We start from the raw sequence: 17,961 nt of genomic DNA on the forward strand, positions 1-17,961 counted from the left end.
ATCATCCTTTTTGCTCGATTTTTAGGTCACTGGTATCTTATTCGTCGTTATTTCGAAGTATGTACACGCTTTTTACCGTGTTCGAATTATGAAGACTATTAAATATTGAATTATACTTAAATATTATGATATTATATAAATATTAAATATTAAATGTTGAATATTGAATATTGAATATTGAATATTGAATATTGGATGTTGGATATTGGATGTTGAATATTGAATACTGAATATTGAATCGATATTGAATATTGAATATTGAATATTGAATATTGCATACTAAATACTGAATATTGAATACTGAATACTAATTGCTGATTACTGAATATAGAATATTGAACATTGGATATTGGATATTGGATATTGAATATTGGAATCTAGAATCTAGTATCTAGAATCTTGAATATAGAATCTTGAATATGGAATCTAGAATCTAGAATCTAGAATCTAGAATCTAGGATCTTGAACCTAGAATCTTGAATCTAGAATCTTGAATATAGAATCTTGAATATGGAATATAGAATCTAGAATCTAGAATCTTGAATATAGAATCTTGAATATGGAATCTAGAATCTAGAATCTAGAATCTTGAATATAGAATCTTGAATATGGAATCTTTAATATGGAATCTAGGATATAGAATATAGCATTTAGAATCTAGAATCTTGAATATAGAATATAGAATCTTGAATCTTGAATATTGAATATCGAATACTGTATATTGAATATTGAATATCGAATACTGAATATTGAATATTGAAAACTGAATACTGAATACTGAATACTGAATACTGAATACTGAATACTGAATACTGAATACTGAATACTGAATACTGAATACTGAATACTGAATACTGAATACTTGAATCCTGAATCCTGAATACTGAATATTGAATATTGAATAGTGACAGGAAACATAGACTTTCCGTTTTGCGGTGTGCACCCTGTATGCGGTGCATTAGCGGACGGGAAGTGTGCGCAAGGATTGCGAGCGAAAATCGACAACGTCCGCCGCGAAGTGTAAAGTGGAAAAGTTTGCCGCTTCTCCGTCAACTATCCGCTCGTCCCCGGCCAATCAAAATTTCGCAAGAAACGGCAAGATTGCGCGGGATGAAAAAGTTACCCCCTGCGAAATTGGAACCTCGATGCTGCGGCATCGACAATAGAGTAATCAGTCGTGCGGGCAATTTCAAGCCGACCAGGCTGAATCCGAGACGTAATCCATCCGAAAACAGAATCTCTTCTTGCGACTCGCGGTAGGGACTACTGCTTGAGACAATGGATCACGGTGACCGCGTCGAGACGTTTCACCATCGAAATCCAAGGTTTCGAGCGTTCGAATCGGCGGACTGCGGCATGGAATCCTGGCTTTTGCGGTTGAAATGATTTTAGCGGTATTTTAAGATTATTTTATATATTATAGGTTGCATATATATGTTACTAATATATATAATATATATCGTAATTAATAATGATAATATATACATATAGGTTACAATATATAATTATATATATAATAATATATAATTATATATAAAACAATATATAACTATATATAATTCGTCTCGACACCAGCTAGAATATAACGAAGTCAAAAATGTATATCAACATTTCAAAATAGTTCCTTAAAATTCGCATAATTTTAAAACTTGCAGTAATATTTTTTAAATTATAAAGACTATTAGATATTGAATTATACTTAAATATTATATCATATAAATATTATATAAATATGAAATATTAAATATTGAATATTGAATACTGAATATTGAATATTGAATAGTGAATATTCAATGCTAAATACTGCATACTGAATACTGAATACTGAATACTGAATATTGAATATTAAATACTGAATATTGAATATTAAATACTGAATACTGAATACTGAATACTGAATATTGAATATTGAATACTGAACACTGAATATTAAATACTGAATACTGAATGCTGAATGCTGAATATTGAATATTGAATATTGAACGCTGAATATTGAATACTGAATACTGAATGCTTAATGCTGAATATTGAATATTGAACGCTGAATATTGAATACTGAATACTGAATATTGAATACTGAATACTGAATATTGAATATTGAATATTGAATATTGAATCCTGAACACTGAACATTGAACATTGAACATTGAACATTGAACATTGAACATTCTACATTGAATATTGAACATTCAATATTAAATATTGAATATTGAATATTATTATAACCTTACACCAACTTTCACCTACAATTACGTACAATTATTCTGCTCCCAGACTCGCGAAAGTCTCATCAAAACGAATAGACAGAAAAATTCGTGAAAAAAAACGCGTGGCTCCGAAAATCGAATTTCGTCCGCGAAAAACGGGCATTCGGGCCCGCGCCGCGGCGCATCCTTTTTTCCCGCTCGTCAGGCGTGAATTCCTCGGTCTGCGGCCATGAATCAACGTTTAAAGCGTCGCGCGTGTGCCACCGGCCAGGGTTCATTCATCATTTCTCACGTCGCCGGCTGATTGATACAAACGCGATCTAACCGTGACGGGATACGACGGTCCCAGAAAGCAAGGCGTCGCGCGGTTTCGTGCTGGCGGGCGGCGAGGGGGGCGGGAAAAGAAGTGAACTGCGGCAAGGATTCAGGTGGCATTGCATCGCCGGGCAGCGGCGTGAAGAACGACATGTCCGACCAGTTTTTACGCCTCGTTCTTTCCGACCGGGGGATCCGGACAATGAAAATGTCCGGGCTGCGACGCCGGCGACAAGGCGAACCTAATTAAGACGGCGACTTCGTTCCCGAATGCTAATCACCGTGCTCCCGTCGGCCTGTATATTTTAAACGTTCATTAAACGCTTCATTGTACCAGATGGGCCACTCTTTCAAAGGAATTAGGGGAACGTCGAAGCTGGAACGCACCGCGCGCCATCGAAAGAAAGGATTCCAGGGCCGGACGGAAAGGGGTAAGGAAATATTAGGTTGGCGCGTACGAAATGTCGGATTTTCTTTGCACTTAGAACCGGGCGGACGATTACAGCCGTAAAGTGCTGCTGGGTGCTGCTGGGTATGTCGATGAAACGCATGAAATATTGAAGATTATGCGTCCGATGCTTGTTCATCGGCGCGGCAAAATATTGTCTCCCTTACTGACGCTCAGATTGTGCACAGAAATGGACAATTTGGGGAGAGGAGATACGATTATTCGGTATTGTTTATCGAATGAATCGTTCGATGATTCAATATTTAAGTATATTTTATATTATAATATTTCTATAATATTTAATATTCAATATCCAATGTTCAACTATTCAATTATTCAATTATTCAATTTTTCAATTATTACATTATTCAATCATTCAATTAATCAACTATTCAATTATTCCATTATTCAATTATTCAACTATTCAATTATTCAATTGTTCAACTATTCAACTATTCAATTATTCAATTGTTCAACTATTCAACTATTCAATTATTCCATTATTCCATTATTCCATTATTCAATTATTCAACTATTCAACTATTCAACTATTTAACTATTCAATTATTTAACTATTCAACTATTCAATTATTCAACTATTCAATTATTCAATTATTCAATTATCCAATAATTATTTAATATTTATATAATATCATGACACTTAAGTATGATTCAATATTCAATAGTCTTTATAATTTAAAAAATATTACTACAATCGGTAGTTTTTCATAATCATTTCACGAGGAAACGTTCGGCTGTCGTGCCGATTATAGGCTTCAAAGTTTTTCAGGCTGATAATGGAGCGGATGGCCGCCGCGCAGAGAATGCGGAACACAGTCGGTGTTTTAAGTCGCGCAAAGCCGCGGGCCGCGATTTATGGTCGGCCGGAATTGATAGAAAACCCGTTATTAAACAATCCATCGGAATCCGGCCGGACGGGCGGGCGGCCGCGCGCGCGCGAAGCCATTTAAATTATTGGCATACACGCGGGCGACGCTAATTCCGCGGGCATCGAAAATCAGATCACGGTATTCTATTATCCCGCCGGTTTTCGACATTCGCCAAATACGATAAAGTCGCGCGCCGGGCCCCCCCGTTCCTCCCGCACCCCCGGAGGGGATCGAGAATTAATGAACCTGTGGATCGATGCGCGCATTGCCGTTTCAATTTGTAAGCAGCTATTAAAAAGCCATGCTAATTATTTCGACCGATGTTCGCATGATCATTTCGTAAAACATTCTGTCCGGGTATTCGGGAATATTCTATTCTGTGCGATTAATTATTTTGCGAATTATTGGTGACACTGGAACGTCTGCTTTTTGCCGGTTGTTTACGTACTTCTATAAATAATAAGAAAAGTATATGTAACAATATAATAAAATAATGTAATAATATGATAACATAGTAATATAATAATTAGCCAAAAATAAGGCAAATATAATAAATATAATGCAAATATAATACAATAATAGCCTATAAATAATTAGCCAAAAATCAGGCAAATATAATAAATATAATAAATATAATGCAGATATAATATAATAATAGCCTATAAATAATTAGCCAAAAATAAGATAAATATAATAAATATAATGCAAATATAATACAATAATAGCCTATAAATAATTAGCCAAAAATCAGGCAAATATAATAAATATAATAAATATAATGCAGATATAATATAATAATAGCCTATAAATAATTAGCCAAAAATAAGATAAATATAATAAATATAATGCAAATATAATACAATAATAGCCTATAAATAATTAGCCAAAAATCAGGCAAATATAATAAATATAATAAATATAATGCAGATATAATATAATAATAGCCTATAAATAATTAGCCAAAAATAAGATAAATATAATAAATATAATGCAAATATAATACAATAATAACCTATAAATAATTAGCCAAAAATCAGGCAAATATAATAAATATAATAAATATAATGCAGATATAATATAATAATAGCCTATAAATAATTAGCCAAAAACATGGCAAATATAATAAAATTATAGCCTATAAATAATTAGTCAAAAATAAGGCAAATATAATAAAATAATAGCCTATAAATAATTAGCCAAAAATAATGCAAACATAATAAATACAATGCAAATCTAATAAAATAATAGTCTATAAATAATTAACCGAATTATAGGAACGCGCACAATTTTCAGAGCGAATCAAATTCTCTTATTATTCTAAATTTAACAATTCAATTTTGTGGCTATATTATTTATCCGGTCCCGAGATATCGAGCTGTCGATTTTATTCGATTTTTATAACTTATACATTAGACGAGTTCGTGTGTGTGTCTTCGAACAAGCTATAAAAATAATTCAAAGAATATTACGAAGTTCCAGTTGGAAGAAGAAGGCTCCTCCTGTACACTTGCCGAACTGATAACATTAGAACAATGCGCTGCCCCTGAAAAGCTTGCCTTCTCGCGTACCGTTTTATTCCTGCACGAGAACATTTTTATAACTCGAATAGTTCCCACGATAGCCGGTCGCATACTTGCGCCGGACATTCAGGCTGCAACGGGGAAAGCTCGAAAAGGTTGCTCTGGAACTATAGTGGTCTCAAAGTGCTCGTAGACAGTACTCGACAAGTAGAAGAAAGGGTGCGATTAGGCGAAAATCGGAAATATCATCGAAAAATAAAGAAATATTTAACGATAGTTAATAACAGTTTCTCTCTATGATAGCTTGTAAATAATTTTTCAATAGTTTAAATATCATAGTTTAACAGTTTAAATTAATATAGTTAAAAAGAAAACAGTTAATATAATTTTATAGTGAAAAAATTGTTAATTAATGATAAATAAATATTTAACGATAGTTAACAACAGTTTCTAAGAAAGTTTCTAAATAAATACTAAATAATTTAAATATTATCATAGCTCAACAGTTTAAATTAATGTAGTTACAAATAAATAAATAAATAAATATAGTTTAATAGTTTAGGTTGCAACAAATGTCTTCTCGTTCTGGAGGTAAAATATATTTAGTATAAATATACTAAAAAACGTTGCGTCTTGGAACTTGAAACTAAAGCTTCGCCATAAACCTTCGCCAAACCTTCGACCACAGTAATTTTTATTTAAACAATAACCCCGATCTACACCTCAGGCCGCGGGTTACTTCCGGGGCCACCCTCGCATTTTCCAGTCGAACGAGCCTAACATCGACATCGAATCCGTCGTCGTGACGCTTCTCCTTTTTTTTTTCAATTTCGAAGGGGCGCAGAGGCAGGCGGAATCCAGCTGCTTCATTATTACAATGCCGAGGTTTTTACAATGGTCGCATTGTTTGCCGTTTACATCGTTTTTCATTGTCGAACGCGCGCGCGCGCGCGCGCACGCTCGCGTCTCTGTTTCCGCGCTTTTCATTAACTGTTTCGAATTCGCCGCTCGTCCGTGTCCAGTCGGAAAATAAAAAAAAAAGCCGTAGCGCGCGCGCTGGACGCGCTGTCGCGTCGAATGAATAAATCGCGCGCGCGCGCGCGAACGCGCCTCAATTTTTTCGGGTCGCACGGGAGAACGAGGTTACGCGATGATGAAAGGCGGAGGCGTGAATGCGAAAAACGGTTGACTAGCAAACCATTGAACCGGCACGATTTTTAACCCCCCCCCCCCCCCGACCCGGCGGGCGAGTCCGTGTCGCCTTTTTCTTCGGCGACAGGGGTGAAATCATCCGAGAGAACGGACGCGGCCCGACTCAGCCCGACTCGGACCGTTCCGTTCCGTTCCGTTCCATTCCATTCCGTTCCGTTCCGTTCCGTTCCGTTCCGTTCGCCGTTTCGACGAGCACGCGCGACCAAATTCATCGGAACGGCTGCCATTCGACATTCGAACACGTTGCCCGTGCTTGTTGTTCCCATGACTGACGGGCTACAACGGCGAATTAATCCCATGGCAAAGTGCCCGCCGCCATGAAACGGAATAACCGGCGGCCACGGCGACGCACGAATGGCCCGGAACGGCCTGACGCGTGTCAATCGGCCGACTTTTACGAACGCGATCGGCGAATTAACGGGCCCGCGGTTTTTACATTAGTAATCCGCGAAATCCAATTTAGGTTGAGTCAATTTTACTTAGTCCAATTTAAGTTAACGCAATTTTACTTAATTCAATTTAAGTTAATTCAATTTTACTTCATTCAATGTTACTTCATTCAATTTAAGTCAATATAGCTTAAGTTAATTCAATTTAAGTGAATCCAATTTAAATTGATTCAATTTTACTTAATTCAATTGAAGTTGATTCAATTTTACTTAATTCAATTTAAATTAATTCAATTCTACTTAATCCTATTTAAGTTAATTCAATTTTACTTAATTCAATCTAAGTTAATTCAATTTTACTTATTTCAATTTAAGTTAATTCAATTTAAATTAAATCAATGTTACTTAATTCAATTTAAGTTAATTCAATGTTACTTAATTCAATTTAAGTTAATGCAATGTATGATAATTCAATTTAAGTTAATGCAATGTATGATAATTCAATTTAAGTTAATGCAATGTATGATAATTCAATTTAAGTGAATCCAATTTAAATTGATTCAATTTTACTTAATACAATTTAAGTTAATACAATATTAGTTATTTTAATTCTAGTTAACTTAATTTAAGTTAATTTAGTTTAAGTTAATTCTATTTAAGTTAATTAAATTTTACTTAATCCAATTTAAGTTAATTCAATGTTACTTACTTCAATTTATGTTAATTCAATGTTACTTAATCCAATTTAAGTTAATTCAATGTTACTTACTTCAATTTATGTTAATTCAATGTTACTTAATCCAATTTAAGTTAATACAATGTAAGATCATTCAATTTAAGTAAATCCAATTTAAATTGATTTAATTTTACTTAATACAATTTAAGTTAACACAATATATAAGTTATTTTAATTTAAGTTAACACAATATAAGTTATTTTAATTCAAGTTAACATAATTTAAGTTAATTTAGTTTAAGTTAATTCAATTCAAGTTACTTAAATTCAAGTTAATTCAATTATTGCTTGAACATCTCACGAAGGAACGTCCTGGACCGAGCGAAAAAGCTCTCCTTTCCACGTGTTGCGGTAGCTTCCAAGCCCCGTCGTCGCAACACGCCGCGTATCGCGCATTGACTTCGGTGCCTCCCAAAAGTCACCCCCGCGGAACAACGGTCGGCCGCAAATAACCGTGCACCAATGAAAACGGCCCGGCCCTCGCGCGCACTTTTTTAACAAAGTTTCCACGGGCGCGGCGCGCCGCCGTGCAAATACATATCATCCCATGAATGGAACGGTTTATTTGATCACACTCCGCGCGGCAGCCTGAGATTACGGGGAGAACTTTCCGGCAACTTTCCGCCGGCCGGCGGAATCATCGTAAGATTCCATTAACTGTCCGGCATCGGCCGCGTTCTCCGCGGAGCAATTAAAACGCGGCCAGAGAAAACGATGTTGACACAAAGCGGAACCGTCCCCGCCGGACGCGGTCTTCACCGAAAATTGTTATAATATGTGTAAAATAATTTTATCATTTGTTATGTGTTATTGTATGTTATATATATTGTTATCATAAATTATATATTGTCATATATACGTTATATTTTACCATAAATTATATATTATCATATATTATATTCTAGCATATATTATGTATTGTCATACACTATATTGTACCATAAATTATTATTATTGTCATATATTATATTCTACCACAAATTATATATTATCATATATTATATTCTACTATATATTAATATTATTATCATATATTATATTCTACCATAAATTAATATTATTATCATATATTATATTCTACCATAAATTAATATTATTATCATATATTATATTCTACCATAAATTAATATTATTATCATATATAATATTCTACCATATATTATATACTATCATTAATTATATATTATGATATATTATGTATTATTATATATTATATATTATATATTATATCATACAATATTATACAATAATATATATTATATATTATATACAATATCATACAATATTATATACAATACTATACAATATTATATATTATATCCAGTATTATACAATGTTATGTACAATATGATATATTTGTTTATATAATATATATTATATTTTATATATATAATAATAATATATGTATAAAAAATATATTGTTGTAACTTGACCTAGTCATATATGTATAATAATGATTAGGTCAAGTAAAAAATTGTGAAGAGACATCATTAGAATTCGGGGATTTCTTTATATTATCCATGTACATTATAATACACGTATATTATACATATATATAATATAAAGAAGTCCTCAAATTCCAATAACGACTCTTAACAATATATTTTACTCGATCCAATCGCTATAAAAAAAAATGCATAAAATTCGCAGTGCAGTTCAACGTACAAACAGAGCAAGAAGCGTAACGATGAATATCTATAAATAAATTAATGCAGCGGTCACGTGTGTGTGTGTGTATCGTCAACGAAGAGAGCAGAGAATCGAGCTCCGAATTGAATAAAAAACAATACGACGCGGGTCGATTTACGAGTGAAACGTGTCACGCGGAATTCCGACGGGACGAAATGAAGTCTTAATTTTTCGACGGTCGCGCACCCGGAGAATGCCATTTCGCGTGCAATTAAAGCAGAGGCCACACCGCGCGAACGAAATGCATCCCGTCGATGAATGCCGAGCAAGATTTATTGCTACGAATATATTCGACCGCCCGCGCTCTCCGTTAAATTGCGATCCGCCCCATCTTCGCCGCTCGAAAAGTCTTAGCGGAACCCTTCGCCCACCCCCTCCGCCCCTCGACTCGTACATAGCCAGGTTCGTATCAACCCTATCTTCGAAAATGATTCGAAGGGTCAGCGGCTTTGAAATTGTCGGGGCATGAGTGTGCAGATTTATTTGCGCTCCAAGGGCCGGCGGCCCCTATTCCCTAACGAGGGCGGATATCTTCCGCGATTACCGGATCGGCCGAGCTGAAATCGTTCGGGACGAGTGGAAATAGAAGAAAAGGGAACAACCGGAACGTAATGGGAAACGCTTCGGACGCATCGGAGACTCGAGACGACGCGTTTGATATTTTAATGTTTTGCGTGTTCGAATGATGGAATTGTTTCGTTGGATTCGGGCCTTGATTATTGCGCTAAACTGTTTCATATAATGTATAACAATATGTAATAATATATGATAATATATAATGTATAATAATATAAAATATATGATAATATATAATATATAATAATATATATTTTGTGATAATATATCATATATATAGTAATACATAATATATAATAATATATAATATATGATGATATATATAATAATAAATAATATATGACAATATATAATACGTAATAATACATAATATATAATTTATGGTAGTATGTAATATATGATAATATTTAATATATGATGATATATCATATATAATAATAAATAATATATGATAATATATAACATATAATATATAATTTATGATTATAATATATATAAATAATATAAAGAAATCCGCAAGTTCTAATAACGTCTCCTCAGAATTTTTGACTTGACCTAGTCATCATTACACATATGTGACTAGGTCATTTTACAACAATATATTTTTTATACATATATTACTATATATATATAAAATATAATATATAATATAGTATAATATTCTATATAATATACAATATTGTATAATATTGTATAGTATTGTATATAATATATAATATATAATATACAATATAGAATATTGTATAATATTGTATATAGTATATAATATTGCATAATATTGCATATAATATATAATATATAAATAAATATACAATCTAAAATATATACATAACATCACGCACCGAAAAATGCGTGACTATTGCCAAAAAGCAACGGAGAAAACTGAATAAATATATTTCTTTCCGTACAAAAAAGATCTCTGCTCATTCGTGCGTCGAAATCCGCGCGAGCTTATTGGCCAGGCCGATATAAAACGGGGATGCCGAGGCAATGAGAGTAAAACAAATCGAAAGCGTGGTCACGAATCAGAGACGCGCGGAGCCAAGCGAGACTCGCGCGGCGACAATACGCTGGGTGCCGTTTCAAAAGATTTCCAACGGCGTCCTAAAGTGCCCGTTGAAATCTCGTTAGGGTGCGAAAACGCGAGATCGGGGGAGGGGGGCGCGGCATCGCCCGAAAAGCCACTCGTTTTCCTCCTTCTACGTTACTAATTCTTCTACGTCCCCCCTCTCCCTGCCCCTCCCCGCCCACGCAGCCTCGCCGTTCGCTATACTTTGCATGCTCGTCTTCCCATTGTGCCGCGACGGATAGGGAGACGAGATACTGATGCAATTCGGCGTGGCAGACGTGAGAAACTCTTTTATGACGAGACAGTGCCAGCGAGAATCGTCGCGGAAAAAGATATCGGAGGTAGGTAGGTAGGTAGGTAGGTGATACGTGGCCGATAGAGGATATAAAGCCGACGCGGAATAGAGAGACCCGGGGATGCGATAGAAAAGATAATAGCGTTCGAGCGGTGCGTTCCTTCGCGGGAATATGAGCAGGCACGTTGCACTGATTTGTGCGCGTTATCAAGTCGCCGCGCGAGAGACTATTTTGGACGTATTAATTGCGGGCGAGGGGAAAGGTGAGCCTTATATGTGAGCATTATATTTCGTTATATTCCATTACGTTCAATAATATTCCGTAATATTCAACAATATGCCATAATATTGAATAATATTCCATAATATTCCATAATATTCCATATTAATCCATAATAATCCATAATATTCCATAATATTCCATAATATTCCATAATATTCCATAATATTCCATAATATTCCATAATATTCCATAATATTCCATAATATTCCATAATATTCCATAATATTCCATAATATTCCATAATATTCCATAATATTCCATAATATTCCATAATATTCCATAATATTCCATAATATTCCATAATATTCCATAATATTCCACAATATTCCACTATATTCCATTATGTTCCATTATATTCCATTATATTCCATTATATTCCACTATATTCCACTATATTCACATTTTGTTCCATTATATTCCATTATATTCCATTATATTCCATTATGTTTCATTACATTCCATTATATTCCATTATGTTCCATTATATTCCATTATATTCGCATTTTATTCCATCATATTCCATTATACTCCACTATATTCGCATTTTATTCCATTATATTCCATTATATTCGCATTTCATTCCATTATATTCCATTATAATCCATCATAATTCCATTATATTCCATCATAATTCCATTATATTCCATTACATTCGCATTTTATTCCATTATATTCCATTATATTCCATCATAATTCCATCATAATTCCATTATATTCCATTATATTCAATTATATTCCACTATATTCGCATTTTATTCCATTATATTCCATTATATTCCAATTTCGAAAAGACACCAACAGATGGCCTATATAAACCGACCCTATTGTTAGTTAGGTTAGAGTCGAAGAACGTTCGCATTCAATTCATCTCAATTAATTCCCCGAAGCTCAAAATGATCGCATTTATTTCTCTCAATTCCAAAAAGAAGGTCATATCATAAAACACGACTGCGTCGAAAAAAACCCGAAACGAATCGAATTCGAAACATCGTGGAATCGCGCTCGACGTTCGACAATACTGACAGCTGTTGCAGTATCTTGGGCGAGAGCGTGTATCAGGCTTCGCGGCGTCATTGCATATACACACTTCAGATAGATTTTCCACAAGCACCATAGAAGCCAATTCAATATATATTGTTCGGGAACGTTGCGACGTCGATAACGGTTGCGGAACAGTGTCCAAACAGTCGCGTCGCAATGTAACGAAACCATATTTCCCCGCATAGATAGCACGGCACGTCTGTACAGCGTGCGCCGGTGGCGTATGCACGGGGCGGTGGGGACACGTACACGTTGCGCAGAACGTTGTGCGCAGCCCATTGACAGTAGGCAACCGGCCTTTCGCCGGCGACCGACCGGCCGGCCGGCCGGCTTTTAATGAAAACGGCATTGTTACGATTTCCAAATAAATCGCGCCGTCGCGCGCCGGTTGCTGCGGCCGGTAATGCGGCCGGGTTATACGGCGATCGAATACGCGAATCAATTCGGCCAGTAATTTAATGTCGGCACGGCTTCCATGGATTATAGGCGGATCGGCTCTCGCGTTACGGATTCCTCGCGGACGCGGCCGCGGCCGATAATATGCGATAATCCGCGAGTTCTCGCGCGTCGGCCGGAACATGCCGGGAGCAACCGGATGCGCGCGCCACCTCCCTCCCTCCCTCTCGGCCTACTAATTTTTCGACGCGGCCGCCAGAGCCCGCTCGGCCAGCGCCGCGGAAACTTTGCCTTGGGTTCTCGCGGCGCGCTATTAACGCGGCCGTGGTCCCGCGTACAGCTCGGCTCGGTTCTGCGAGGCAGTTAACGCAGTCGTTTCCTGTCGCCTCCACCCCCCTCTCTTTCTCACCGTTCGGCGAACTTCCGGCGAACTTTTCGTCGCTAAAACAATTTGGCCGAGGCAAGATAACGCGGCCGGATAAAGCCGCCGCCGAGAACTTCTCGGCGACATTGTGTCGCACGGGCCGCGTCCCCGTATAATACCTTTCACACCCCGGCCGGTTTGATAACGTAATCGTTTATATTAATCCTTTTTAACGAGCGGCCGCGCGTACGCGTAGGAGGCGAGCTAACGGCTGATACGTGACTTTCGCGATCCGGCGAACAACCGTGGCCGGCTCTCGGCTCTCGACTCGGCTTGGGCCCGGCATGAATTTATCACATTATAACGGCGATAATATTCGCGCGGAATGGCCGATGTTTTCCTGGATAATTAAATACACCCGGTTATTAGGAGACGCCGCGCCGGCCGTCTCTCCGCCCCACCCCCACCCCTCACGGTCCACCGTGGCCTATGCGCCCGAGGATCGTGTTTCCTTGTTGCCCCGTTGGAACAACAAACTATCCCTGTTTATCGCAGGCAGACGCGGCCGCGTAATCTCCGGCTCGTGTTACGCGATGTTGCAGGTAAGTGGCCTGGTAATTATTTGGATTTATGAGGGGGGAGAGGTTAGAAAGAAACGGTTTCGAAGTCGAATATGTATTTATTATAAAAAATAATATATATTATATATAAATATATATATATATATATATATAATAATAATATATAATATAATAATATTATATATTATTATTATGTTATAATATTATATTTTATAATATATATATAATATATATTATATTAAATTTTGAAAGCGTAACGACGAATATAATTGTTGTTGTTGCTGTTATTATTTATTTGTCAGTCGACCAGAAGTGTACAAAATGTAATTTAAGAACAGTTATGGAAATCTAGACACACACACACACACACAGAAAGAGAGAGAGGGGGGGGGAGAGGGAGAGAAATTGAGCTTGTGAGAAAGTGAGAGAGAGAGAGAGAGAATTCGAAAGAGAAATTGAGAGAGAGATTGAGTGAGAGAGAGAGATAACGACAATAAAGGAATTAAATTTTATTTCATTTCTAAAAGAAATTACATTATAAATTATGCCATACATATAATTATAAATATGTATAATTTGTAATGTAATTTCTTTTAGAAATAAAATAACATTGAATTCTTCTATTGGTATAATACATTGCATTAACAATTAATATTAATATTAATATAATATATCCACATTTAGAAGGTTATGTTTATAATCCTCGCAACTCGTCCGACGCGATACCGCAGAGCGAACAACAGAGGCGGAAGAAACTAACAATCGGTCGTGTAAAACAGCATGTGCTACCTTAAGAATTACAGGTCGCCTATGTAAATAGAAACAACGGTAATGAAAAATCGCATAAATCAGCCTGACGTAATCTGTTCATTGGTATCGCATCGATCACACGCGGGTTTAATTAACAGTGTCACGTTAAAAGTGAATTAACCCTTTGCAGTCGAGAGGCGCCGCTAAAATTGTTACATCACGTTCCAAAATAATATTTATATTATCAAATATATTAAATTATATATAATATATATAATATATAATATCTATCTATATATATATATGCGACAATATAATATTTAAATATTTATATTGATATATAATAATCAATATTATCTAAATATTTAGATAATAAATATTTGTATTGATAATATAATATATATATTATATTATCAATATTTATATTGTCGCATAAAATGGAAATACCATAAGTCGGAAAAATTAATTTCGATTTACGGAGTTAAAATGGCTTCGAGTTAAGAAAAAGGATTAAGATCGCCAACTGGAATCACGCGGGAAAGAAAGATCTCACGCGGTCGTGTTTGCGCGTTGACACGCGGTACAACAAGAGTACACGCACACGTAGCTCGGGAACGCGTGTCATTGGTCTAATTTCCGTTGTCTCCGAGGAAAGCGAACGTTAATACGAATTGCATGATTCGCCCTCCTTTGAAGCAATCACACATAATGCCGGATGTACTTCGCCTCCGTGTTTCAATTCCACGTGCAATTTAACGGGGGCGGTGCGTCCACCGCGAAAGCGTGCCCCGATAATACGCGATCACGCCGGAAATCCCATCGAAATATCGTAATAACGTGTCACACTGTAACCAAAAAACGACGGGGTGGGGGAAGAGAAACATCGTCGGTGACGATGCGTGCCGTTGACTCGCGCCGGATGTCAACGCACCTGTCAAACGTCACCGCCCGGCGAACGATCATAACCTTTGACATTTTTTTTCCTTGGAGAGAACTTACCGGTGTCGCGGCCGCGGGAGTCCAACCACGATGGATCTCACAAACTGGCACACAACCGGATCCAATCACACCGTGACCGATGCTCTCGAAAGTTTCACGAAACTTAGCTCGCACGACCACTAACCGAAAACGATGTGCATTCGTTCGCATCTAAAATGCAACTTGAACCTTAGCCCGCGCTTTGGTGACTGCCAAAGGATTCAGAGTGGGGAGCCTCTTCGCAGCGTGATCCTGTTTACGCCGGATCGACACCAGATGGCTGTACGGGCCTGGCGGCATCTCCCGGCCGACGTCGGTCGTGCAGGTCTCTGCCCACGGCGGGCGACAGGCACCGCTCGTACCGACGCCTGCCGCTGCAGGAAACTATTTTATCAGCGACTGAACTAGTAGTTATTTCTTTTTTGGAATTTACAGAGATTTTGCGGCGAGGATTGAAGAGGTTCCGAAGACAACTGTTTCGAATTGTTGTGTGAGATATATTGGTTTCCGTTTCGGTTCTGTAATTGTTGTTATTTTTTAGGTTTTCGTTACAGCTGCACGTATTGGTAAAATTCGGTGTAGTGAAAGAGATTGTGCTGCTTTGAATTTCTGTGCGATAGACAGAACGGTACATTGGTTGCAGTCACAGCTTGCCAGTAACATAAAATATTTCATCACGTTTCTATAGTTGCCGACAATCGGCAACTATGAAAACTATTCTATGTGGGAGTGAGAGACATCTATAACTGAAATCTGCAATTACTTAGTTGCCAACCCAATAGTATTAACACTTTACAAATTAAATTAATTACGAATTAATTCGTTTTATTCGTTGTCTTCACGGTAGATTCTACATATTTTGAAATAATGCTGCAAGGCTACGGTGGAAGGCGACGACCACTGACACTCGGGGAGCAAATACTCTCAAATAAATAATAAATATAAAATATAATATATATAATTATATTAATAATAATTATAAATATAATTATATTAATTATATATTATATATATAATATATATATAAAATATAAAATATAATATATATAATATATAAAATATAATATAAAATACTCTCTACAACTGACACTCGAGTCATAAATAAATTTTTGCCCGTAGAATGCCCTTTGTACTCGTAAAACCTTTTCTAATCTTTACGACGAGACTTTGTACATTTTAAACCCTCGAAGTACGGTTACTCGTCGAACGGTAACGGGATTTTTCGTGTCCCACGCCGACATTTGTGACTCACCCCTATTTTACTACACAAAAGAAAGAAATCGAAGATTATACCCAGAAATAACAACAAGTAAGAATAAATTGTTTCGTTGAAGTGCAAATACAAATTTGCGTCAAATCTGATCATCGATACCCTGCAACATTTGTTTAAAAATATTTTACTTGTCGCCCATATTTTTAATTACTAGTTTAGATTATACTACTTTTTCATTACTAGTCGAACAGATTATCCTATAAAATATTAAGTCACTTTTTCAAATAAAATTAATGTAAGTGATCAGACATTGTATATATTTATGTATATTTATATTATATTATATTATATTATTATATTATTATATTATACTATATTATATTATTATATTATTATATTATACTATATTATATTATTATATTATTATATTATACTATATTATATTATATTACATTATATTACATTATATTGTAATTACAATATGCTCTTAAACTTTAAACATAAAAATTCAAAATATCAATTATTATAAGAACAAATATGAACAAATTAGAACTTAAGATATCAGCCAGTTTCAAAAATATGATATTCGAGGAAAACGCATTTAAAATTTCTCACGTCATTACAAAGAAATTCTTTAATAATTTCATTAATTCTGAACGTGTCTGTGGTTGGTTCGCTAGCCGTAACTAAAATATAATCGACGAACCCTTCTGAATTCTGAACACTCGAAGAAACAAACGGGATCCAGGAAGAACACTACTACTCCCACAGAAGCAGGCAGTCGATAGTGTTTCAACGGCAACAGGTATACCTGCGCAGGTATACCGTAGCCGGGAAAACCCTGTTCAAGGGTCCGGATTGGTAAATCGTGAGACAAATTACGACACCGTTACAACTTTCGAACCGTTGGAGAGATATTTGCACACAATAAGCACCGAAATTAACATGAATATAAACTTATTTATTTTGCTTATCCTTTAATGCTACTTGAGTGAATAGTTCATCAAACG

The 17,961-nt window shown here is 35.9% G+C and overlaps 1 protein-coding gene across 1 annotated transcript in view; it reads right to left on the reverse strand.

The window, feature by feature from the left end:
• Positions 1-15,932, reverse strand: part of Con (leucine rich repeat protein connectin) — a 618,546-nt gene extending 602,614 nt beyond the window's left edge. The window contains exon 1 of the mRNA XM_076526778.1: positions 15,760-15,932. The gene's annotated coding sequence lies outside the window, so the exon portion shown is untranslated. The remainder of the gene's footprint in view (positions 1-15,759) is intronic.
• Positions 15,933-17,961: the final 2,029 nt, after the last annotated feature.

The sequence above is a fragment of the Megalopta genalis genome, chromosome 16 (assembly GCF_051020955.1).
Source record: "Megalopta genalis isolate 19385.01 chromosome 16, iyMegGena1_principal, whole genome shotgun sequence".
Lineage (NCBI taxonomy): Eukaryota > Metazoa > Arthropoda > Insecta > Hymenoptera > Halictidae > Megalopta > Megalopta genalis.